The sequence below is a fragment of the Dipteris shenzhenensis genome, chromosome 23 (genome assembly GCF_047967505.1).
Source record: "Dipteris shenzhenensis isolate YYH24624 ecotype China chromosome 23, Dip_SZ_1.0, whole genome shotgun sequence".
NCBI lineage: Eukaryota > Viridiplantae > Streptophyta > Polypodiopsida > Gleicheniales > Dipteridaceae > Dipteris > Dipteris shenzhenensis.
Genome location: NC_141618.1, coordinates 7836634 through 7861339, shown reverse-complemented (window position 1 = coordinate 7861339; position 24706 = coordinate 7836634).

Genomic DNA, 24706 nt, shown 5'->3' with positions numbered 1-24706 from the left:
AGTTATCTAGCATCAAGTTTAATCTTGATGAAGATATTGTAATTGCCATCTTACTTAGAAGTCTAACTGAACAATATGGCACTATTGTCACCACACTCACCAATATACCAGAGATAAGTCTAGTGGAAATTGAAGCATCCCTCTTGGAAGAGGAAAGGAAGATCAAACAAAGAAGTGACTACAAAGAAGGGGCATATTTGGCCAAAAGCAACTTCAAGGGAAAGAGCAAAATGAAGTGCAACTTTTGTGGAAAACTTGGACACTTTGAAAAATAATGTTATGCAGAGAAGAGATATTCATCCAACCTTGTTGAAGAAGCAGAGGCAAAAGAAGAAGAAGAACTAGAGAATGTTAAAGCTCTCACTGCTTACAACACCCAAGTCAATTTCGATAAGGGTGAGGACCCATATGTTTTCTAAGTTGTGTGTGTGAGGTCAATAATGGTTCTCTACCATGGATAGTCCATCCTTAAATGATTGTTAGTATTTTGAGATTTTTCCTTGTTGGACTCATGGGTCTTTTCATACATAGTCATTGTCTATCTCCCAGTTGTAAACCAAGAATCCTAAGAGTGAGTCACAAGTTGGGGCCATGTGTGTTGCCACATGATGGTGGACAAGCCATGGAGCATCCCATGTACTACTGCTGAGGGATGAGGGCATCAATTTGTGGGGGGGAATAAAGGGAAAATCGATGTATGTGTGTGTGTGTGTGCCTATGGTTTTGGAGTACTATGCAAGGAGTGTGTGAGTGTAGGTGTGCTAGAAGGTTCTAGTGACTTGGCAGTTAGGTATGTCAGGTTGATGTGATGTGTGAGTGATCATAGGAGGTGACTGATTGAGATAATCATGGAGATGATTGTGGATCTAGGATCTATCAACATGGAGGTAGTTGCCTATATATGTAACCACTCATGAATAAAGTTTTGTTCATTGTGCCTCATTGCTCCATCTATGAACCAACACCTTGCGGGGTCCGCTCTAGGGGCAAGGGTCATATTGACATGCATTATACAATATCCAGAATGTCACTGGATAGAAATGACATGTCGATATGGCCCTTGCCCCTAAAGGGGACCCCTCAAGGGCGATATTGTCAATTGCATTTTTCTTGGTTGCACAATGGAATACATTTTCCTTGGTACACAAACAGCACAGTGGCTTTCATAGATCTCCTTCTATTTGCCAATGCACTAGTTGCTTTAAACCTCCTCCTGTAATATGTAAAAATAGGTAACAAAGCTATAACTCCAAGAACCAGTGCGGTGGTCTCTCCAAGAACCTTGAATTCTGGGCAACGATAGGCTTGTCAGGCCAAAGACTACACTGAGGCGATGCTCAGAATGATAGATTATGTCTCATTATTACACCAAAACTAGCGCAGTGGTCTCTCTAAGCCAACCTATGATTTGCATGGGCTGTGGGTAGGCTGTGGGCAAAGAGGCAGCAAAAGGCTGCACGATGACAGGTGGTCAGCAGGCTAGAGACTATTACACTACGGCAGTGTTCAAATGGATAGATTGCATCTAATTATAATGCCAAGAACCAACACAATGGTCTGTCCAAGCCAACCTTCAATTTTAATCATCTGTATGGGTGCGTGCCTAGTGCCAGGTGGCAAAGCTACGGCGACAAAAGGCTGCACGATGATAAGTGACCAGGTGGCAAAGGCCAAAGACCACACTACGTGAAGCAGTGCAAAGATGCCGTGTATTGAGCTATGCAATGTTCAAAACAAATAGATTGCATCTCATTATTATGCCAGTGCGCCTTCATGACATCGGGAAAATTTTCGACGAGAGCATGGGTCTGCATAAAATTCAAATATTCACCCAAGAGCGCATCGCGTCATGGCCCCAAAATAGTTTTGCGATTGGCTACACCCAAGTAAACATTGACCCTCCATCTCCTATCACTCTGATGCCTCTACACCCATTGGCTACGCCGATGCTGATGATCGGGCTGGTGATCCTCACTCTCGCAAGTCTACCTCTGGTTATGTCTTCCTCGTCGCCGATGGTCCTATCAATTGGTCCTCTTGTAAGCATGAATGTGTTGCACTTTCTAGCACTGAAGTGCAATACATTAGGCTCAATCGTGCTGCTCGTGAAGGTTTATGGTTTTTCTGCTTTCTTATCAAAGTTTTACACCCACCCTTTGTGCCTCTCAAAATCTTTACAGATAGTCAAGGCGTGTTATGCCTCTCTAGCAATGGTTCTTTTCACAAATGCACCAAGCATATTCAAGTCCACTACCATTGCATCTGTCAGGTGCTACATGTTCAAGAACTTTAGTTGACATACTATCCCACTATTTGACAATTAGCATGCATTTCACCAAACCTTTGTCTCTTGAGCATCATCGTCTCCTTTGTTCTCAAATTAGCAGTCTTCTTGATGGGCGTGGACCATCTACAGCTGCTCCAACATATGACAATGCCTTAGAAAATCGATCAGGCCAACGACTGGGTAGGAGTAATAGGAGTCAGCTAGGTTGACATTCAATAAGACATGCTTTTGTCAGGTGGGAGCCCATGAGGTAGGAGTTGAATAATAGAAGCTGTCTGATGGTGGGTAGGAGTGATGAAAACATAATGATGCTAGCCATTATGTCATCAAACAGCTTGGAAGAATCTCATATCAAAATCTAGTATTGGGCAGTAGTAATAAGGATCAAATGCTCAACGCTAATCATACTGGTGGGCTTCGGCCACTTATATATATTGGATATGATTGATAAATAAAGATGCAATTTTCCGCTCTATCGTTTGCATGAGTACATTCCACTACTTTTTCCTGCTTGTTGTTTGCTTTAGTTTCTCCCATAGAATTTCACGATCGATGTATCTTGTAGACTAGACAAGGACTTTGACTAGTTCTCCATGGCAATGTGATAGATCTAATGACAACACATAGACCCTCATCGATTGCTTTGATACCAATTGTTAGCATTCAAGACTAGTTCACAACTTCAAACTGAAGCACATATAAACAGAGCTGAGAGATAAAACAAAAAGAGACACTGCAATCTCACTATATTTTTAAAGGACTAGCAACATCCATGCATCCCTATAGGCATGTTGTGGAGGTTTACTTATTACAAGATACAAAGACTAGAGCCACAAAGGCTCCAAATCGCATAGATATCGACCTATAGTTGATATATGTCACATAGAGATTGAAGAAAAGACAAGATATGGCACATGCACTGTGTACTCTAGCTTGCATATGGGTTAAACGAAAACAAGTACTCTTCCGATGGCACTCTTCCCCCATTGGACACCCCAATTAGCGTCAACGTTTTGCATGCGTTTCACACATTTGCATTCTTGTAATTTTGGTTCTTCACATAATGAGCGCATAACTTTAGCTAGGGGAAAACCTCTTATGTAAGGATAAAAAGTGCCATTGCCCCTAAGCTTAATTATGACTACACAATGGCCATTGCCTTAATTAAGAATTAATTCTAATGGGGTAGTGCTGTAGTGGAGCTCTGGCTCTTGACATTATGCAGCCATAATGTGTAGTTGTCAACTATATGCCACCTTAAGTGGAGATGTATGCTAAAGAAAGAAGGAAATGTTAAATGAGTGAGGCACGAAACTCAGCTTCATACTCAAATGGCGAGTCTACTTCCTCGGCTTGTAATTGATGTATTGGAACTGCCTGAGGAGTTGGATTTGGTGCTCTTGGATATGGTCATGGATTTGGATTCTTGAGTAGTTGTGGGACTTGTGTCCGAATGGGAACAGGATTTAGCCTCAAAGCTAGGGGCGCTTGTGCAAGTGCCGGTTACCTGTATACTGGTATGGGTGCCCCTTGGTATTGTTGAGGTCGAGGCGAGTTGTTGCACATGTTGAAGATGCAACTGTTCTCATCATGGCCACCGACGATGTAGATATGGCACCACAACCTTGGTGGTAGATTTGCTTGTGCAGTGATCCTTGCTCTTAGGACTGGGCACTCATTTGCTACATGATTGGCCATGCAGTATGGACACCAAACATTTTCTTGCCATGGATATGTCTGAGTTGGCGGCTGAGACAAGTAAAGTTTTTGTTCCATGGCTTGCATCATGTCTTCTTTCAGCTTCATGGTCATGGCCTCTAGGCGATCTTCATTTGATGTTTCCGTAGTGGCCTTTGATTTACCCTTTTTCGAGCACTTATCGCATGTACTAGATCTACCGTCATCATTGCGAGTGTTTGAGTCAGTCATGCCATCCTCGATGTCAATGGCTGCCACATGAGCAGTGCTGAACATTTCATAGTTGCTTATCTTTTTCATATCCTTTTGGAGTTTCTTTCTTAGTCCTACAATGAACCATGCCATGAGGTACTTTGCATCTAGGCGTGGGTCACATTTGGTAATTAATCTTTTCATCTTACCCAAGTACGTACGTACATCTTCTCGTCGGCCTTGTTCGATCTTGTTGAGTTGGAGAGTGGGATCATCTTGTAGCCTCTCCGTTTGAAAGCGTCATTTGAATTCTGTTTGAAGGTCTAGGTGCCATTCAAATGCTTCATCAGTTAAGGCCATGAGAAACCAAGCCACCTTGGTTTCATGGGATTGATCTCCACCTGCGTGGCATGCGACATCAAAATGCTAGAGGAATCGGGTTGGATCACCCCTACCATTATATTTAGGATGTCCCAATTTTCCCAAGGGGCATCTGCCTTGATTGTAATTATTTTCGCGATTAAAGAAATTGTCAGCCTTCTGCATCAAGGTCGATATCCCCATCATTGTCACAATAGCATCCAGCCATGTTGGGGCGTGGAGTTAAAAAGAGCGATTGAATTTCAGAGGGGATTTAGGGTAGAGGATTGGCGAGGGTAGTGGTTGCAATGGAGTTGTATGCAGATGTGGCGAGCATTGGAGTTGAAGGCATTCACCGAAACGTAGCTGCATGTAGATTGGGCAAGATTTGCCAAGGGTGTCTCTGCCACAAGTGTGGGTGTGGATGTAGTTTTGTTGGGAGGGTTAGAGTGGTGTTAGTTTGCCGTCGTGTTAATAATGTGCCTAAGATGGTCCTACATGTGTAGGAAAATGTGCCGATGCAGACGGATCGTTAATCGAAGGTCATGGCATGAAGATACAAGCAAATTTGTGCGAAACAAGGCCCACACGGGGGCGCGAATGATTGAGTTCTAGGGATGCCAAAATGGTGTGCAATGGGCAAGAAAAATACCCCATAATGTAGTGTTTTCATGTGTGAAATTTGGGTTCAAACGGGGTTCAGTTTGGGTCCCAAACAGACGAGTTACGAGGGGGTAAAGAAGGGGTAAATTTTGTTTTTTTGTGAGGGGAGGTCCTAAGGGAGGTGTGAATGGACTTTAAGTCCAACTGAGGGGTTTGAACCAAGTTAGATTAACTAACCCTAGATCCTTCCAGTTACTGTAATTGGGAGATTAACCTAACTAAGTGCACTAACTTCAGTTGGTGACTAACTGAAAGTTAGTTAGACTAACCTAATTGTCAATAACTAACCCAGGTTAAAATAACCTAGCTAAAGTTAAAGCTAACCTAACTAAAGTTAAAGATAATCTAACCTAGCTTAAAACTAACCTAGGTTAAGACTAACCTATGCTATAGCTAACCTAACCTAGGTGAAAACTAACGTAACTAACCTAACCTAGGGTTAGTATTAGGTTTTTTTTTTTTAATAGTAAATGTGGGGGGGGGCTTCCCTAGCGGTGGTGCGACAGGGGGGGTTTCACACGGGGGGGAAGAGGGGACGAGGACGGGGGGCGGAGGGCGGCACGACGGGTGGGCAACGGGTGGTGGGGCAGGGCAGGGGGAAGGGGAGGGTTGGAGAGGGGGATGGAGGGGAGGGGTGAGGGGTGGGTGGGGGGAAGGTGGGTTGGGCTTAGACGGCGGGGCAGGCAGGGGGCGAGCTGCAGGGCACGAGCATGGGTGGCGGGCAACAGGGCAGGCAGGTCTATGGGGGGGTTCGACTCGAGGGGGTTGGGGGGGGCAGGGGGTTGTGGTGAGGGGAGGGGGAGAGCAGAGAGGGGGAGGGGGGTGGGGAGAGAGAGAGAGAGAGAGAGAGAGAGAGGAGGGAGGGGAAAGAGAGAGAGAGAGAGAGAGAGAGAGAGAGAGAAGAGGGAGAGGGAGAGAGAGAGAGAGAGAGAGATAAGGGGGAGGGAAAGAGAGAGAGAGAGGGAAAGGGGGGAGAGAGAGAGAGAGAGAGAGAGAGAGAGAGAGAGAGAGGAGGGAGGGAGAGGGAAAGAGAGAGAGAGAGAGAAAGAAAGAGAGAGGGGAAGGGAAAGAGAGAGAGAGAGAGAGAGAGAGAGAGGAGGGAAGGGGAGGGAAAGAGAGAGAGAGAGAGAGAGAGAAAGAAAGAGAAAGGGGGAGGGAAAGAGAGAGAGAGAGAGGGGGGGGAGGGAAAGAGAGAGAGAGAGAGAGAGAGAGAGAGAGAGAGAGGTATGAGAGAGAAGAGGGAGGGGGAGGGAAAGAGAGAGAGAGAGAGAGAGAGAGAGAGAGAGAGAGAGAAAGAGAGAGGGGGAGGGAAAGAGAGAGAGAGAGAGAGGGGGAAAGGGGGAGGGGAGGAGGGGGAAGGGGGTGGTGGAGATAGAGGGGGGAAGGGGGAGGGGGTGGTGGAGATGGAGGGGGGGAGGGGGAAGGGGGTGGTGGAGATGGAGGAGGGAGGGGGGAAGGGGGTGGTGGAGATGGAGGGGGGAAAGGGGGAAGGGGTGGTGGAGATGGAGGGGGGGAAAGGGGGAGGGGGGGAGGGGGAAGGGTGAGAGTGCTCTCAACAGAAGCGAGAACGGAAGAGGGAGAGAGAGAGACAGAGAGCCACACAAGTTTTGGTGGGTGCAAAACCACCCTAATCTTCTTTTTCATTCATTTATATATGTGTTTGAGTATTGTACATAACCGGGGTAAAGGCACAGTGACCTTTAACCCCCACCACCTCCCACTTAAAGGACAATGTGCCTTTAAGGGAGAACAACTAGTGAGCATACTATCCAATGCCCATTAATACACAACAATACTCAAACCGCTGACTAGGTAGACTCTTCATCAGCATATCTACAGGATTATCATCTGTATGAACCTTGACAAGCTCTATGCGCTTGTCCTCAAGTACCTCCCTGTGATGAATGGTACCTGACCTCAATGTGTTTGGTCTTTGCATGAAAGACCGGATTCCGTGCTAGCTGTGAATAGCACTCATGGAATCACTATGCAATGTCGGTACACCTATATGAATTCCCAAATCTCCCATTAGCCGATCAAGCCATATAGCCTCCTTGCAACCCTCTATGGCTGCAACATACTCAGTGTTTGTGGTAGACAAAGCAATGCACTTCTGTGCGCGAGACATCCACGACACTACACCACCTGCAAAGGTGAACACATAACCAGAAGTGGATCTCCTACTATCCACATGCCCTGCATAGTCTGAATTTGTGTACTCAAGTACACACATGTCTCCTCTACCAAAGCAGATGCACATCTCCTTGGTACCCTTCATGTACCTCATGATGCACTTAACTGCCTCCCAATGCCTCTAGCCTGGATTAGCCACATACCGGCTAACAACTCCCACTGCAAATGCAATGTCTAGTCTAGTAGCTATCATAGCATACATAAGACTCCCAACTGCTAATGCATAAGGAACCTTAGCCATCATGGCCCTTTCCTCATCTGATTTGGGACTATCTGTATGACTCAGTTTCACATATGGAGGCAATGGAGTACTCACTCTCTTCCCCCCCTCCATATTGAAATGCTGCAATACTTTTGTAACATACTCTTTTTGTGAAAGCCAAAGGAGTTTCCTACTCCGATCACGTGTGATGCGCATACCAAGAATATGACCTGCAAGTCCCAAATCCTTCATATCAAAGGCCTCATGCAACTTGGCCTTTAATGCATCTAGCTCATAAGTATTCTTGCTAGCCAATAGCATATCATCCACATATGGTGCCAAGATTATCAGGCTATTATCCTTAGCCCTTTTAGTGTAGAGGCAGTGATCAATTTCACTCCTCCTAAAACCCTGGGACCGAATGAAAGCATCAAACTTTTGATACCATTCTCTAGGTGCTTGCTTAAGACCATAGAGACTCTTCTTCAACTTGCAAACTAAATGCTCTTTGCCCTTTTCTTCAAAGCCTTCCGGCTGCACCATGTAAATTTCCTCATGCAAATCCCCATGCAAGAAAGCTGTCTTGACATCCATCTGCATAAGCTCCATATCCTCTGATGCCACTAGTCCAAGCATGCATCTAAGTGTGGTCATCTTCACATAAGTGAACTCATCTCTGATTGCATAGCATACTCCCACTTGCATTGATCCTCGCGCATCATAGCCTCTCTGTAGCAAGAAGGCTCCCTGCAATCAGTAAGCATCACATAGTCTACCCCTGGAACAAACCTATTAGGCAGTCTAGACACTCTAGATTATCTTCTTAAGGGCATTTCAGCTTGCTGTCCCACCTGCATATCAGCCACATTTGGCTCATCATTTCCACCAATAGATGATCCATCATCTACCCTTGATTGTATACTTGTGGAAGTACTTGGTGGTACCATTTCTTGCACATTTGGTGCATGGACAGCTTGCTGTCTATCAACATATGCAGGTGGATTCACATCTTGGAAAGTGATTCTCCTCATTTCAACATCCCTCATGTGTGCCTTATGCATCTTCTTCTCATTGAAGACTACATCATGGCTGCGTATGATCTTCTTTGCTTCTGGATCCCAGAGATGATAGCCCATCCCTCCACTTTCACCATAACCCAGAAAGATGCATTTCCTAGACTTAGGATCTAGCTTCTTTCGAAGCTCTTTTGGCATATGTGCATATGCCTCACACCCAAATATACGCAATTGAGAGTAAGAGGGATTCTTGCCACTCCATGCCTCTTCAAGAATACCACCATCCAAACTCTTACTAGGTGATCTATTGATCACATGCACTGCAGTCTTCATTGCCTCAGCCCAAAAACCACCAGAAAGACTTGCATTGGAAAGCATGCATTGCAACCTTTCTTGAATGGTACGGTTCATCTTTTCTGCAACTGGATTTTGCTCTAGAGTACAAGGGGATGTGAGCTCCCTCTTAATCCCATGTGTATCACAGAAATGTTGAAAGTCATGAGAGAGATACTCTTCACCATTGTCAGTCCGTAGGCATTTAAGCGTTCTACCTGACTGATTCTCAACCAAGGCCAGCCATTTCTGAAATACCTGGAAACTCCAAACTTGAGTTTCAACACTCGGGCAGAAAAACGCAGAAACTGACACAGTGAGACAAAAATCTAATGAAATGATCCCAGATTCAAGAATGAAGGTGTTTTCAAGCTCTTGAAGTGAAGTGGACAACAAAAGCAAGCAATAGTTGCCTCTACAAGTCAATACGAAGTCTCTATCATCGAACAGAACAGGGAAAAGCTCAAAAAACGACTTTTTCTTTGAAAACACTTAACAGGCTCTCAAAATCACTTCACAAAACCAAAGTGACTTTTCCAAAGGTTCCTCCAAGGTCTCTGGACACTCAGATGCAAGTAAAGTCACCCATAAAGCTTCCCATAGAGTTTCTCCTTCCTCTCACAGAGCTGCTGAGCTTCAAGCATTCACGCACGCTCAGCTAGATCACCCGGGCTCTGATACCAGTTGAGAGTGCTCTCAACGGAAGCAAGAACAGAAGAGGGAGAGGGAGAGACAGAGAGGGGGGAAAGGGGGAAGGGGTGGTGGAGATGGAGGGGGGAAAAGGGGGAGGAGGAGGAAGGGGGTGATGGAGATGGAGGAGGGAAAAAGGGGGAGGGGGGGAGGGGGAAGGGGGTGGTGAAGATGGAGGGGGAAAGAGGGGAGGGGTTGGTGGAGATGGAGGGGGGGAGGGGGGAAGGGGTGGTGGAGATGGAGGGGGGAAAAGGGGGAGGGGGGAGGGGGAAGGGGGTGGTGGAGATCGAGGGGGGAGGGGGGGAGGGGGAAGGGGGTGGTGAAGATGGAGGGGGAGGGGGTGGTGGAGATGGAGGGGGGGAGGGGGGAGGGGGTGGTGGAAATGGGAGGGGGAAAAAAAAGAGGAGAAAAAAAAAACTTGACAGACGGAAATCCAAAGGGACGAAGAGGTGGCCACCTGAATGCTCTCCAAGTCTTTCTCGATGTAACGGGATTGTCGAGGACCAATCGACGGTGGGTGGATGCCTAGGTTATCACTCCGAGATGGGCTCGAAGTCACTTACCATGTGAGGATGGGAGTAAGGTGGTGGTCAATGGAGAGGGAGGAGTGTCTTGCATAGGGCTTGGAATGGGGAAGAGGATGGAGGCAAAATGTGAAAGATGAAGAATGAGGGGGTGGAGTGGGTTTTTCTAGGAAATGGGTTTAGGTTTATGGTTAAACCCTAAACTCTTCCTGAGCCGTAACTTTTTATGGATAGCTTGGTTTGCTCTTTTGTAAAAAGGTGAAATGATCGAAATTGCAAGCTCTATGCATTTGTGTCCACTACCTAGCCTAATTGTTTATCAAGTGGCTTCTATTTAAAAGAAATAAAGAAAATTTCTTAAGGCAGTAACCCAAGGTTGATGCTTGGGGTTGATATGTTTGGCTAGAAATGGAAAAAATTTTACTCTCCTTGCCCTTAAGTGTTATGTTCGTGAAAATTCAAAGTAGTTTGTTTTTTATTTGTTTTTACACATACCTGTGTATGTTTACTCATTACTTGAGATGCTAGTCTCCCCAGTAGCGGCATCAAATGTTGGCTCTTTCATAGGGCTTTCATAGGAAGAACAGGATATTCTCAGTATTATGCAGGGTTTCGAGGCTTTTCATTACCTACAGATATATTGCGGTTGTCAGTTGTAGTATATGTGTAGCTTAGGACGTCGAGTCGTGTCCCGTTGAGAGACGTATGCTTAAGTGTGGTAAGCAAACATACATGTGTAAAAGGAACGTGTATTATCATGATTGAGGTAATGAAGGCTTTTGTCTTCATTAAAGGTTGCAGGGTTTAGGAGGAGGTTGCAAGGTTTAGAAGAGCTTCCAGGGTTAGAAGGAGTTCCAAGGTTTAGAAGGAGGTCCAAGGTTTAGAAGGAGGTTCCAAGGTTAGAAGGAGTTCCAAGGTTTAGAAGGAGGTTCCAGGGTTAGAAGGAGTTCCAAGGTTTAGAAGGGGGTTCCAGAGTTTCGAATAGGTTCCAAGGTTTAGAGTAGAGTACATGGTGGAGAACTCGTCTCCCTCATAGATCATGGAGTTTAAGGGTTGAGGAACAAAGGGTTTAGGGGGAGCATAGGAGTGGGAGAGGAAGAAGGTGTAAGAGCATGGGGAAAAGAAGAGAGAGGAGGGAGGAGGAGGAGGAGGAGGAGGAGGAGGGAGGAGGAGAGAGGGGGAGGGGGAGAAGGGAGGAGGAGAGAGGTGGAAGAGAGAGGTGGAAGAGGAGGAGGGAGGAGGAGAGGGAGAGGATGGGTTGCAAGGTTGGAGGAGAGGGGAGGAGTTGCAAGGTTAGGACATGCTTTTGGACGTGGAGTGCAAGGAAGCATGGACACTTGAGACAATTGCTTGGAATACCAAAGTAGAACTCAACACAATGCCCCAAATACTCTGGGCTTCATTCCATTATGGGGTATTTATACAAGTTGGAGAGCTTCTCTCTCTGCATGTAGGAAGTGTAACACATTCTCTCTCTACATGTAGAACTTGCATGTAGAACTCACATGTACAAGTCGTATGTGGAACTTGCATGTAGAACTTGCATGTATAAGTCGTATGTAGAACTTGTGAAGAGAGTGGGAGAGAAGGAAGGAATCTCACTTGTAGCTTTCTCACATACGCAATGGGAGAATATACACAAAGGTGGAGGCTGAAAACAGTCATTATGTAGACTGCTGTAGCAACTGCTTTAGCCCAATAATAATTTGGCAGGTCTTTTTCATTGAGCATGGCACGAGATACCTCTCTATGCATGTTTTTCCTTTCTGCAAGTCCATTTTGCTGTGGGGTATGACTACATGAATATTGATGCTTTATGCCATGCTCCTGTGGGAAACTTGCAAACTCATTTGAGAGGTACTCTCCCCCTCCATCTGACCTTAGGCATTTTATTTGTAGGCCTATTTCTTTTTCAACCATAGCTTTAAAAGCTTTGAAATGCCCAAACACTTCACTTTTCTTTTTCATAAAATACACCCAAGCTTTTCTGTTGTAGTCATTAATAAAAGTGACAAAATAATAGATGCAGCTTTAGTAGTCCATACATCAGAGAGGATTAATTCCAATGGCCTCTTACTCTCTTAAACATGTCTAGATAATGGTTTCCTTGCCTATTTTCCAAATTGACAGGCTTCACATACCTTATGCATTTCTGCAACCTTGAACTTAGGCAATCCTGCAACAATATTTTGGGCCTGCATTAATTTAAGTTGTACATTAACATGACCAATGCATTTATGCCAGATATCAATATCTACAACTACACTGGTCCCATGTGCAAACATTTCTGCATTCAATTCAGGCATCTGCACATCCAATGTAAACATCATGCCCTTCTTCTTCCCTTTTGCTATCAAACGACCTTTATTTTTCATATCCTCAACAAAGCATCCATGAGGATTAATTCTGACTTGCAAGCCCTCCTCGACCATTTGATCAATAGAAACCAGGTTCTTGGTGATATTCGGGACATAAAATACATCAGACAGATATTTCTTTTTTCCATCCTATAGAGACAAAGGAATTTTACCAATCTGCACAATAGGATGTGCAGTATCATCACCAGTCTCCACAAATCCTGGTCTTTCCATTTTCCTTGCATCCTACATCCATTCTGCATGACCTATCATGTGGTTTGACGCACCTGAGTCAACATACCACACATCATTGCTTTCTTCTGCACTTGTCACAGAATTGGTCATGTGCTACACCATAAGCAGATGCTCATTTCTGTCATCACCCTGTCTACTAGAGGATGCATAATTGCCTTGCTGCAATTTTCCAGTCATGATGTCATTTTGCTTTTTATAGTAGTCTTTAGCCATATGACCCATTTTACCACAGTAGTAGCATTCAACATTGTTGTTTGCATTCTGGCCTCTTTGCCATCCACCATGACCTCTTTGGCTCCCCCTGCCTCTAAATTTACCACGTCCTCCTCCATAGGACTGGTTTTCTTAAATTTGCTGCATATTTTGATTTTTGCCATGGCCTCCAAATCGGCCTGCTCTACCTCTGCCTTTACCTCTTTCAGCATTTGAGTAAAAGACAGCTTTTTTTGAAGTTCCTCCTAAAGAAGATACACCACCATTTCTCTACTCTTCAGAAATTAGAAGAGCAATCAACTCCTCAAAATCAAGAAAATTCTCACGGACAGCAATGGATGTCCGGAATTGTGCATAATCCTTTCCTAGACCATGATAAAAGATCGTCGAAACTGCATCCCTGCTTGATACAAGGCTTTTTAGATCAATTTCAAGCTAGTGTCCTCCTCATTCACTGCATCTGATGGCGATGCTTCATGCGAGAAGCCTTCACTATTTTTCAATGGTCTCTTGTGAAAATGCTTGTACAAACTATCGATGCCTCTGAGGGTGTTCGACTGATAATAGCAATCAACATATCCATTTTCATTGTTTCTAAGACTCTTCTCTCATGCTGTGGTGACACTTGGGGTAGTGTCTTGCATAGATGGTTGTCACATTAACCCATCAGCTTTATTTTTGGCTGACTACTTGTCTATACTTGTTGGAGGTTTCCTGGTCTATTTCTTTCAGAGAATTGTCCAAAACGCACCACAGAGGCTGTTGATAAGTTTGGCTCATTTTCAAGAGTACTGGATGTGGGAAATTTTGAATCAATTCTCAACATCAGCCTACTATGTGAAAAGGCATCTAGTGCTATCACACTTGGTTGTAGCATTTATGTAGTCACACTAGTGTGTGGCCTTTTTTAGGGCATTATGGATTTTCATGTTGCTACCGAGTGACTTCTGGCCTGAGGCCATACAATTTTCGATCATAACTAGATATGGAGTCTCAATGTAGATTGGTTTTCATTTTGCTAACTTTATAAGTTTTGCATGGGTTAAATAAAGTAGATGTAAGTTGCAAGTTATGCTTATTTCAAGATACTTACAGGTCAAGATTACTTTCTTTGATTGATAATCTTTGTAAAATGCCTTCCAATTTATTTGTAGCTCCACTGAATTACTGAATTGCAAGTCGTTATATTGAGCTTGATCTACAAGGACATAAATAAAGTAAGTATTCTACTTCTACATATAACTTACTTTACAAAAATCAAAAGAAAGTAACATGTTATTTTTTTAAAAGTTAATATGAGAAGAAAATTCTCTCTTCACATAGCAAATTTCTTTTTGAATTTTCATTCTCATGTTCATATGAGAAGCAAATTCTCTCTTTGAATTTTCTTCTCAAATTAACATTCAAAAAAAGAAAAGATGATTGTAATAGAGTTTTTTCTCATGGTAATTCATCAATAAGAATGTTCTCGATACATTTTGAAAATGCAATATTATGTTTTTTATGGCAAAATATAATGTAGCGTAGGTGCTTTCATAAAGTTAAGATTAACAATGTCATTATTAGAATCATATATCCCACCATAAGACCTAAAGTCAAAGTGTTATTTGCCAAATTCAAAGTGCTATGTGCCAAATTCAAAGTTAAGATTAAAAATGTCATTACACCATAAGACCTAAAGTCAAAGTGCTATTTGCCAAATTCAAAGTGCTATGTGCCAAATGCAAAGTGCTATTTACCAAATGCAAATTGCTATATGTGCTAAATGCAAGTCGATATGAACCCAAGGAAGGGCATGTTCCTTGGTCTTATAATTTTTGGAGAGGAAGTGTGCCAACTCTCCCCCCACGCAAATGTGTGGTTATGTCCTAACTGCAAAGTACTATGTGCTAAATGCAAAGTCCTATGTGCCAAATTCAAATTTCTCTGTGCTAAATTCAAATTGCTCTGTGCTAAATGCAAATTGAAATAAACCCAAGGAAGGGCACATTCCTTGGTCTTATACTTTTTGGAGAGGAAGTGTGCCAACTCTCCTCCCATTCTAAATGGAAAGTATGTGCAGAATGCGAAGTGCGATGTACGAAATGCAAAGTGCTATTAACCAAATTCAAATTGCTAAGTGCTAAATAAAAATAAAACATGTGGTCATATGCTGAATACAAATTGCTATTTAAAAAATACAAATTGCAATCTAATTATATAATACAATAATAACTTATCTCATCTCTAATATCTAAAGTTAATTTTACTTTTTTTGAATTACAATATTTGTAAATTGTCTTCAAATTTATTTTGCAAATTTCCTCCCACACAGTATGTGGTTATGTGTTAAAGTGCAAAGTACTATGTACCAAATAGAAAGTGTTGTGTGCCAAATGCACATTGCTATGTACTAAATTCAAATAGCCCAGATTTAGTTAGGTAGGTAGCATTGTGCCATCAAATGAAATACGTCCTTTTCCTTGAGCCACGTGTCACATTTTTCCCCCAATTCTTATGAATTCTACATTTTCACGAATGCATCTAGTATAGTTTGTGTTCAACTTTTTATAATCCGCATATTCTCTGAGTTTGCTATTTTCATTGGTACCATAAGAATGGAAAATGGCTATCACTTTTTTCCATAGTGTAGATGAATCCTACTTGAATGAGTTTATCCGTCTTGGCATTAGTCTGTTTAGTGTAATAAGAATACATTCTATATGTCTATTATCTAATAGACTTTGAAGTAGAATTCTTTGCTGGCAAATCTCTAAAGAAATCCCTTTTAAATAAGTATAAATTCAAGCAAAGACATCTCTATATTTCATGAACAAGTTTTCTACTACTTTAAGTTGATCATCAACCACTTGGCCACTAATTACTACTATATATGGTTTCTCTTTTATTCCCAAATTTAGTCCCGGTCTTGGCTCCAGTATTAATTTTTTGGAATTGAGCCAAATAATTGCCATATTTGGCTCAACTTATTCTCTTTTACCCACGTCATCTTGATGAAATTGCTTGGATAAAGGTTCTCCTACTCTATTATGTTTTTAGCTTTTATCTTCAGCTTAAGCTTGATGGCTACTTGGAGTAGGTTGGCTCTCCAACAGGTAGTATTTCAAGTTTGATTAGTTGAGTTTCAACATCTTTTGGAAATTGATCTCAAACTTTCAAATATTTTAGTCTATAACTACTTGGAACTTTGCTTGGATTGGTCAAAATTTAGACTTTTGCCTCTCCAATCATAATAGTCATCAACCTAGAACCCTAGTCATGCAATCATTACAAAAAATTTGGACTCAAAAAGGGGCGCTTTGGAGAATTACTAAAATATTAGAGGCTTGGATAAGGGAATATGGTATTCATGAAGCAGATTATGCCATGTGGACTTCTTTGTAACAGAGGATCCCCAAATCTAGGGGAAATTTCCATTTTTTTTCAAAATACGCCAAAAAATGCCATTGGTGGTTCACAATAAAAACTTATTTTTGGCAGGCCTGCCTTGACCATGTCAGGCCTCCTTGTTTTCCTCCCATGGCAAACTATCCCCTAGCTAGAACTATGCTCAAGTTTTCCATTTGGTTCAACCATTTGGCCCAAACTTTGACTTCCTAACCAGCTCTCCCCCTATTCTCTCTCTTACAAAATGTTTCAAGCATTCATTCCTGCCACTTTCTAGCAGCTAGTTTCAAAATATCTTCTTTCCACTCTTGCTTAGTCATTCTCTCTCCTCTTTGCTCACATTTTTTTTCCACATTTGAAAATCTCTCAAAGAAACTTCTGTCCACGCTCTGTTCATCCTTCTTCTCTTCCATTTATTCTCTACTAATTTCACTCTCTCTTAGAAACCAAAGTTGCGACCTAAATCTACTTGGAAGGAGAGAAAAATGGGTGTTCTCTTATTTTTGGTTCTTTCCTCACCTTTTTAGAGTATGGAGAGTCATCTCCTGAAGTTGTGACCTAAATCTACTTGGAAGGAGTGAGAAAAATGGGTGTTCTATCATTTTCGGCTCTTTCTCTACCTTTTTGGAGTATATAGAGTCAACTCTAGGAGAAGGAACACATACTTTCCTAGTAATGAAGTGATTTCACCTTGAAAGTTTTGTTTGTATTAAGTAGATACATTTTTGTATCACACTTTATCTGTATGTTTGTAACGAGAGAGAGAGAGAGAGAGAGAGAGAGAGAGGGAAGATTATTTTGAACTGCTATGTTGTTTTCTATTTGAGGGGATGCATGAGGGAGAGAGAGACATAAAATAGTCATTCTTTTCTTCATTAGTATAGGAGGGATAGATATAGGAAGGGAAAGAGAGAGAGAGAGAGAGAGAGAGGGAGAGAGAGAGATTATATTTGAAACTGCTATGTTTTTTTATCTGTTTGAGGGGATGAGTGAGGGAGAGAGATAGAAAATAGTCATTTTTTTCTTTGCTAGTATAGGAGGGGTAGATACAGGAAGGGAAAAGAGAGAGAGAAAGATTATATTTTGAATTGCTATGTTTTCTTCTGTTGAGGGGATGATTAAGGGAGAGAGACAGAGATTGTATTTCAAACTGCTAGGTTTTAGAAGTATTTGAGAAGGAAGAAAGAAAAAGAGATCCTAATCAAAGAGTTTTAAAAGGGAGAGAGAGAGAGAGTGATATGATATTGATAATGTTTTCTTTGTTTGTGGAGAAACAGAGTAGGAGGAGAGCATATCATAAACTAAGTATTTCAACAAAAATTGATGTTTGTTTGTGTGAGGGGTACCTTGGAAGACAGACTGAGAGAGAGTGAAGTATTCTATGTTTTTTGTAATAATATTTTGTTTGTTTTTGTGAGAGGTTTAGCTAAAGGAGAGAGAGAGAAGGGGAGAGAGAGAGAGAGAGAGAGAGAGAGAGAGAGAGAGAGAGAGAGAGAGACTTACAAAGAAAGAGAAGAGAGGGATAGAGAAAGAGAGAATAGAAGTTATAAATGTAGAGGGTCTTTGGAAGTAGAAAGAGCTAATTTTAATCATATGGTACAAGGGCAGAAACTGTAGAAGTAGAAAATGATAGATATAGAAGTAGTTTACAATCTATTGTATTCAACAATGTTAAGGATGATCATGGGGAATGGATTCCTCAGCTCTATAGGAAATATTCTTGGATCACAATGCAACCCACTGATCATGGGTGCTACAAAGTGGGTCAAAAGGATGCAATGGACATCTCCAAACATTGGAAGGGAAGGATCTTAGATTTTGAAGTTTCTCCTAGCAGTAACACAGTAACACAAGTATATATTCAGCATGTCTTTACCCATGCAAACATATATGTGCATTCGAATGTAGGACTTCCATATCATAGGCCCAATTGTAAGTTTTTCAAGGTGTACTAGTACTTCATTTTAGAGTATTTGCATTTATTTAGGGACTTTGACACAACTATCTTAAGCCTTGTATTTGTTTCATAGACTTATATCCATCTACTTACAAAGAGTGGGAGCCTACAGCATGCGTAATTGGGGTGTTGCATGTCCTCCATGTTGAGATCAGGAGTCTTCAGTATGAAGGTTGCACACCATCATAATTAAAAGGACGGGATCTTCTTCTATGACTCATTGTGCCAGATGAAGAAGGACAGTATGGTAGATTAGAATCTCTTCTCTTGCCCTCTTTTGATAGTCCAAAATGGCCGCACTTCCAAGCATGGAGATAAGTGAATCATATAGAAATAGAATGTTTAATGATGTGAGAAATGCTATGAAGCCAACTACTAGTGGAAGAAATGCTAGGTTGACCTGGTTTCTTCCATTTCCATGCTTTGTTGATTTCTTTGTAAGTTGCAGGCAATTAAGGAAAACAAAGATTTCTTACACTTGCAAGAGCTTAGAAATGGACTGGCTATCTGAGTTATTTGACAATTGATGGACAACAAGAACATGTCATGATGAAGATTTAGTACAATGTCGATTGAACACTTCAGATGTGACATTTCAGTGAGCAAATCTTACAATTCTTATTTGTATAAAAAATGATCAGGATACTATGTATTAACAGATCCCAAATTTTGTAGGTATTTCATTGGAAGGCAAAATCTCTACATGACTTTCACATATAAAAGGTTTAGATAGAAGAACCTTCAATGGGAAGAAATGAATGATGATCTGCGCGATGGGACTCATAGTCCTATTGTCGAGGTATCAATTTATCGGCAAGGACATCCTGATCTAATGTTGGAATTGGAAGAGGAGTGGACCATGCGATTTATCAAGGAAGAATTGCAGTTGGCAACAACAAGCCCTCCCCAAGACTATTATTTTAGACTTGATAATCCCAAAATTAGATATAGGGATGAGACAAGTATCCTTTGTAACAATTGTTGCCCCCCATACTCTAGAGATAGTAGAGACATGATGGCAGGTATTTCATAATATCCAGTTTCTTGGATCCTTAGTGCTTCAACAATGCACTTGGCAATGAGGCATTGTTACATGTATGAATAGAAATCATAAATAATATAAAGTGTTGTTTCATTTATTGTTAAGATTTTATTTATTAAGTCTGCACCTCTAGATTGATGGCTCTCTATGGTCTATGAATGATAAAGTAATAAATATTCATAATTTTAAATCTGTGTGGGTATTTGTATATCTGTATCATGCAAGAGAGAGAGTGTGTGAGAGAGGTAGATAGCAATTAGAGTGTGCAAGAGAGACTGAGAGAGAGAGAGAGAGAGAGAGAGAGAGAGAGAGAGAGAGAAGTTGAGAATGCAATAAGCGACACAAATAAGGCACCTGGCCATGAGACAGAGTTAGATGTATGAATAGAGAGAGAGAGAGAGCAGTCAGCGACACAATAATGCACCTGGCCATGAGACATTGTTAGATGTATGAATAGAGAGAGATATATACTATGAGAGAGAGAGAGAGAGAGCACTCAGGGACACAAAGGGAGGGAAAGGGATAGAGGGAGGGGGAAGGACGCAAAGGGAGATAGAGAGAGTTAAGATTGCATTTATTCATTTGCACCTCTAAGTTGAGAAAGAGAAAAATACAAAGTTAATTAAGGTCTTTGAGAGACTATGAGATTGAAAAAAAACCCAGATACAACTGATCCAAAGGGTGGAGCCGCTAACAAAATACAAAAAGTGTATATGTAAATCAATGTCCATGACAATGGAGATGGGGACAGAAAGAGGGAGATGGAGAGTGGGATAGAGAGAGAGAGAGAGGTAGAGAATGGGAAGAGAGAGAGAGTTAAGATTGCATATATTCATTTGCACCTCTAAGTTGAGAAAGAGAAAAATAAGAAAGTTAATTAAGGTCTTTGAGAGACTATGAGATTGAAAAAAAACCCAGATACAACTGATCCAAAGGGTGGAGCCGCTAACAAAATACAAAAAGTGTATATGTAAAATCAATGTCCATGACATAGATAGCTAAGGGCAACATGGAAACAAGATGATCATCGGGTGTCAGAGAGAGAGAGAGAGAGAGAGAGAGAGAGAGAGAGAGACACGCACGCACACAGAGCAAATAGGGACACAAAGGGAGGGAAAGAGATAGAGAGAGAGAGAGAGAGAGTAAGCTCAAGCCTCACCAATCTAGAGGCAATCCAACTAACACAGAAGGCAATTGAGGATGCCGCACTAGAGTACGACATGTTCGATGAGTAGTTCATGAATTTGTAGAGGCAATTGTTTGGGAAGAGAGATGAAGAAGCTGGCACCTCAATCCAACATGAAGTTCAAGACCAACCACAAAAGTGAGTCCAGTTGGACACTATAGTAGATGACGCACTCTGCGATGAGGCAAAAAAGGTATGTAACTTTGCCAGCTTCATCATGTGATTCAAAATCATCAGTATAATTCTAGGTTTCATTTTAGCAACAAAAATCATTGCTTTTTCATCAACTAGTAAGGAATAAAAAATAGGGTTTAGGGTTTAGAGTACAAAACCCAACCAAAGTTTATGATTTTAAACCTAGGACATCCTGCCACTGCCACTTGCCCTTGCCACTCCATTTTTGGAAACAATTAGGGTTATGGTTTTGTAATTTAGGAAAAAAATATTTTTAAAAAAATAAATTTGGGAGGCCACTGACACCCTAGCAACCATGTGCATCATTTTCAAGCAAAAAAAACCCCTAAAAACCTTGAATCTGACATCGTGATGACCAGAGCCTAGGATTTGCCCCCTGAAAACCCTGAATCCGACATCATGTGACCAGAGCAAAAAAACCCTTGAAAACCCTGAATCTGACATCATGTGACCAAAGCCCAGCATTTGCCCCTTGAAAACCCTGAATCTGACATCATGCGACCTACAAAAACTGGGCTTTGGTCACATGATATCAGATTCAGGGTTTTCAGGGGTTTTTTTGCTTGAAAATGATGCACCTGGTTGCTAGGGTGTCAATGGCCTCCCAAATTTGATTTAGGGAATAAAAAATAAGGTTAAGGGTTTAGGGTACAAAACCCAACCAAATGTTATGATTTTAAGCCCAAGACATCCTGCCACTGTCGCTTGCCCTTGCCACTTCATTTGTGGAAAAAATTAGGGCTATGGTTTTGAAACATAGGGAAAATAACAGGTTTGTGGTTTTTATTCAGGCCACATGGAATACAATTAGTTTTAGGGAATAAAAATTAGGGTTTAGGGTTTAGAGTACAAAACCCAACAAAATTCTATGATTTTAAACCCAGGACATCCTACCAATGCCACTTACCCCTGACACATGCCCCTGCCACTTGCCCCTCCCACTCCATTTGTGGAAACAATTAGGGTTATAGTTTTTTCACAGAGGAAAAATAATATCTTTTAAAAATCATATTTGGGAGGCCACTGAGACCCTAGCATTTATGTGCATCAATTTTATGCAAAAAAAACCCCCTGCAAGCCCAAAATCCGATATCGTGCAACCAAAGCCCAGTTTCTACAAATTGATGCACATGGTTGCTAGGGTCTCAATGGCCTCCCAAATATGATTTTTTAAAGATATTATTTTTCATATGTGAAATCCCTTATTCTTATTAATTCTTGAAAAATGATATTTTATTAATTTATATAATCTTTGGGTTTTGATGTAATATGTTGGTTGCAGGATATCTTATGGGTTGATGAATATACTGGACAAAAGGGTAGAACCAGAGGGTCTTATGGTGGGGGGATGGCTTTGATCAGCCACTACATCAATAGAGTGGCTCAACACATTTTGGTGTTCCATCGACAATTATTGTCGGATGGAAAGATGAACATTATGAAGTTTAGGGTCCTCAGTCGGATGGTGAAGATGAGGCCCATCCATCCTACTAGAGATCGTATTGTTCTGATTAGGCGTAGAGTAGCTTTATTTTTGTTCTCGAACACACGATCCAGTCCTCTCCATAGTATTATAGCTATTGCAGGTCTAGCTAGCATTACAGATCCCCAGGCTATAGAGAATGAAATTATGCAACCCTCTCTGCTTCAGCAAGCAAAAAAGGGATCTGAGCCAAGCAGGAAGAAGTGTAGACTAGAGTAGCTTATGCATTCAAGTGGGTGATCTTTATGATACTACTTTATGTCAATAAAGAATACCATTTTCAAATTATTTTCTCTTCCCACTACAGAACATTGTTTCCTTTTCCATGTTAAGTAAAATTGAGTATTATTTCCTTTTGCATGTTCTATTGAGATTTGATGTTCATTATTTCATTTTGTTGTTGTATATGTCATCAAAAAGTCCTTCCTAAGTAAATTGAGATCACATGTAAGTAAATTAATAGATTGCAAATACACTAAAAATAAATTTGAGATTGCACATACAAAGACAATTCAAAAAAAGACATTTTATTATATTGAAAAGAGGCTGATACAAGATAGATGCCCGTAGGCAGAGTACAAGATAGATGCCTGTAGGCAAAGTACAAGGCAGAGCATACAAAATCCCTAAGTGCCCTTGGGCTTCCTTAGACATACAATAAATTACATGTCTGCGGCAGTCACCGTGACCCTTTTCCTATGAATGGCAGCCAACTGGGTGTCATCCATGAGGTCTACTAGGTAGGCCTCAGTTGCATGCTACATGGCAAGCAAGGCATCTCTAGAAATATGCCAAGGAGCCTCCACAACTTTGCACCTATAAATCCAAGACATTGGGCTAAGATTGAGGTCCTGCATGACCTCGCATACCACCCTTGTGAAGCTCGCCATCGGGATGAGTAGATTGATGGACTTCTTAAACTTTCTGATCTCCTGAATCCCCGACTTGAATTTGTATTGCCTCACTGGAGGAGGGCCTCTTTACCCTTGATGTGGAGGGCCTCTTCCTGGATGTTGCCTCTTTGCCCTGTACTTGGAGCTTGGGCACCTTTCCCCCGTTGGCATGGACCCTGATTGTATGTTCTTGCCTTGGTCCTCTACTCTGTCCTTCATTGTTCCTCTTCCTCACACTCCTCCTCTGTGCTCTTTGAGTCATCTATCTCTACATAAGGATCTTCTTGTGCCTTCCTCTGTCTCTCCTCTTATGCCTTCCTCTGTCCCTCTTGCTCCTTGTCTGACTTCCGGATTGGCAGTTTCTCCCTTCGACGGGGATCATCGGGGGGAGAGGGGGGAGGCTATCACTCTCTATCTTTGAGTCTGGAGTGGGTCTGGTTGTGCCAATCTCCATGGTGCCTTGATCTTGGGCGTGGCCATGGGGGATGGAGAGAGTGTGCGAGAGAAAGGGTGAGGGTGCAAGAGATAGGGTGGAAATGTCAGGGGCAAGTGGACGATGGTGTGGGAGTGGAGAGCTCTTTAAATAATAAAATGAAAATGAGGGCCCAAAACCCTAATTTTTAAAAATACTTGTTTTAATAAAAACCCTTAAAAAAGTAAAATTAGGGCAACCTTAAGCTAAATACTTATAATTAACATCCAATAACACAAAATTTCTCATTTATACTGCAATTCATGTCCATTATACGTTGGCTTTACTGCAAATCACATAACTAAAATTAGAAAGAAATTATGAAACTTATGCATGGGCATCCACATTGGAAGAGTCTACACCATCATTTTCATCTATCTCCACCCATATCCACCCTTATCTATGATGGGTTGCATGACACCTTGCATGATCCTATCTTGCATTCGATGAGTTGTATATTCTTCTTCGATGTTTTGTGTTAAAACATCCTGCACTGCATGGGACACTAAGGACTCTTTGAATGCTAGAGTTGCAATTGCTCTTATTTCGATACACGTGTACCACCATTGAACCAATTGAGCCATTGGGCCCTCATTGGGCTTGACTTAGTTCTACCACCCTTATGTTGGGTCATTCTATTATATGCACAACATGCTTGCCAATGCGATCTTTCCATGCCCTGAGTGGACCACACTCCGATGCTTCCATAATTCCATGCCATGTATGGTGCATGAGCATATAAAATGTGTTGCCAAATAGAAAAACAAATCAGTAAATATAGGACTATTCAATATGCACATCTCAATGTCCAAGTTAGAGATTACCATGTACTGTGTGAAATGATTCTTTCCCCAAGCTATCTCCGTATTCTAGCTAAAGTCATTCACAGCATTGATGAAACACTGTGCATCATCATCTTCAAATAGTTTCTTTTGTAGTTAAAGGTACCAAGCTATCAAGTGCTAACCACACTCGTGCCTTTTCCAGTATTTTTTGTCCCTTCCCCCCTCATTCACAACAGGCATTGTATAACTTTCTCCATACATCAAACTCATTAGCACATTTAAGCTTGTCATTCTTCTTCTTTGCTGACACCACCAAAGCTTGG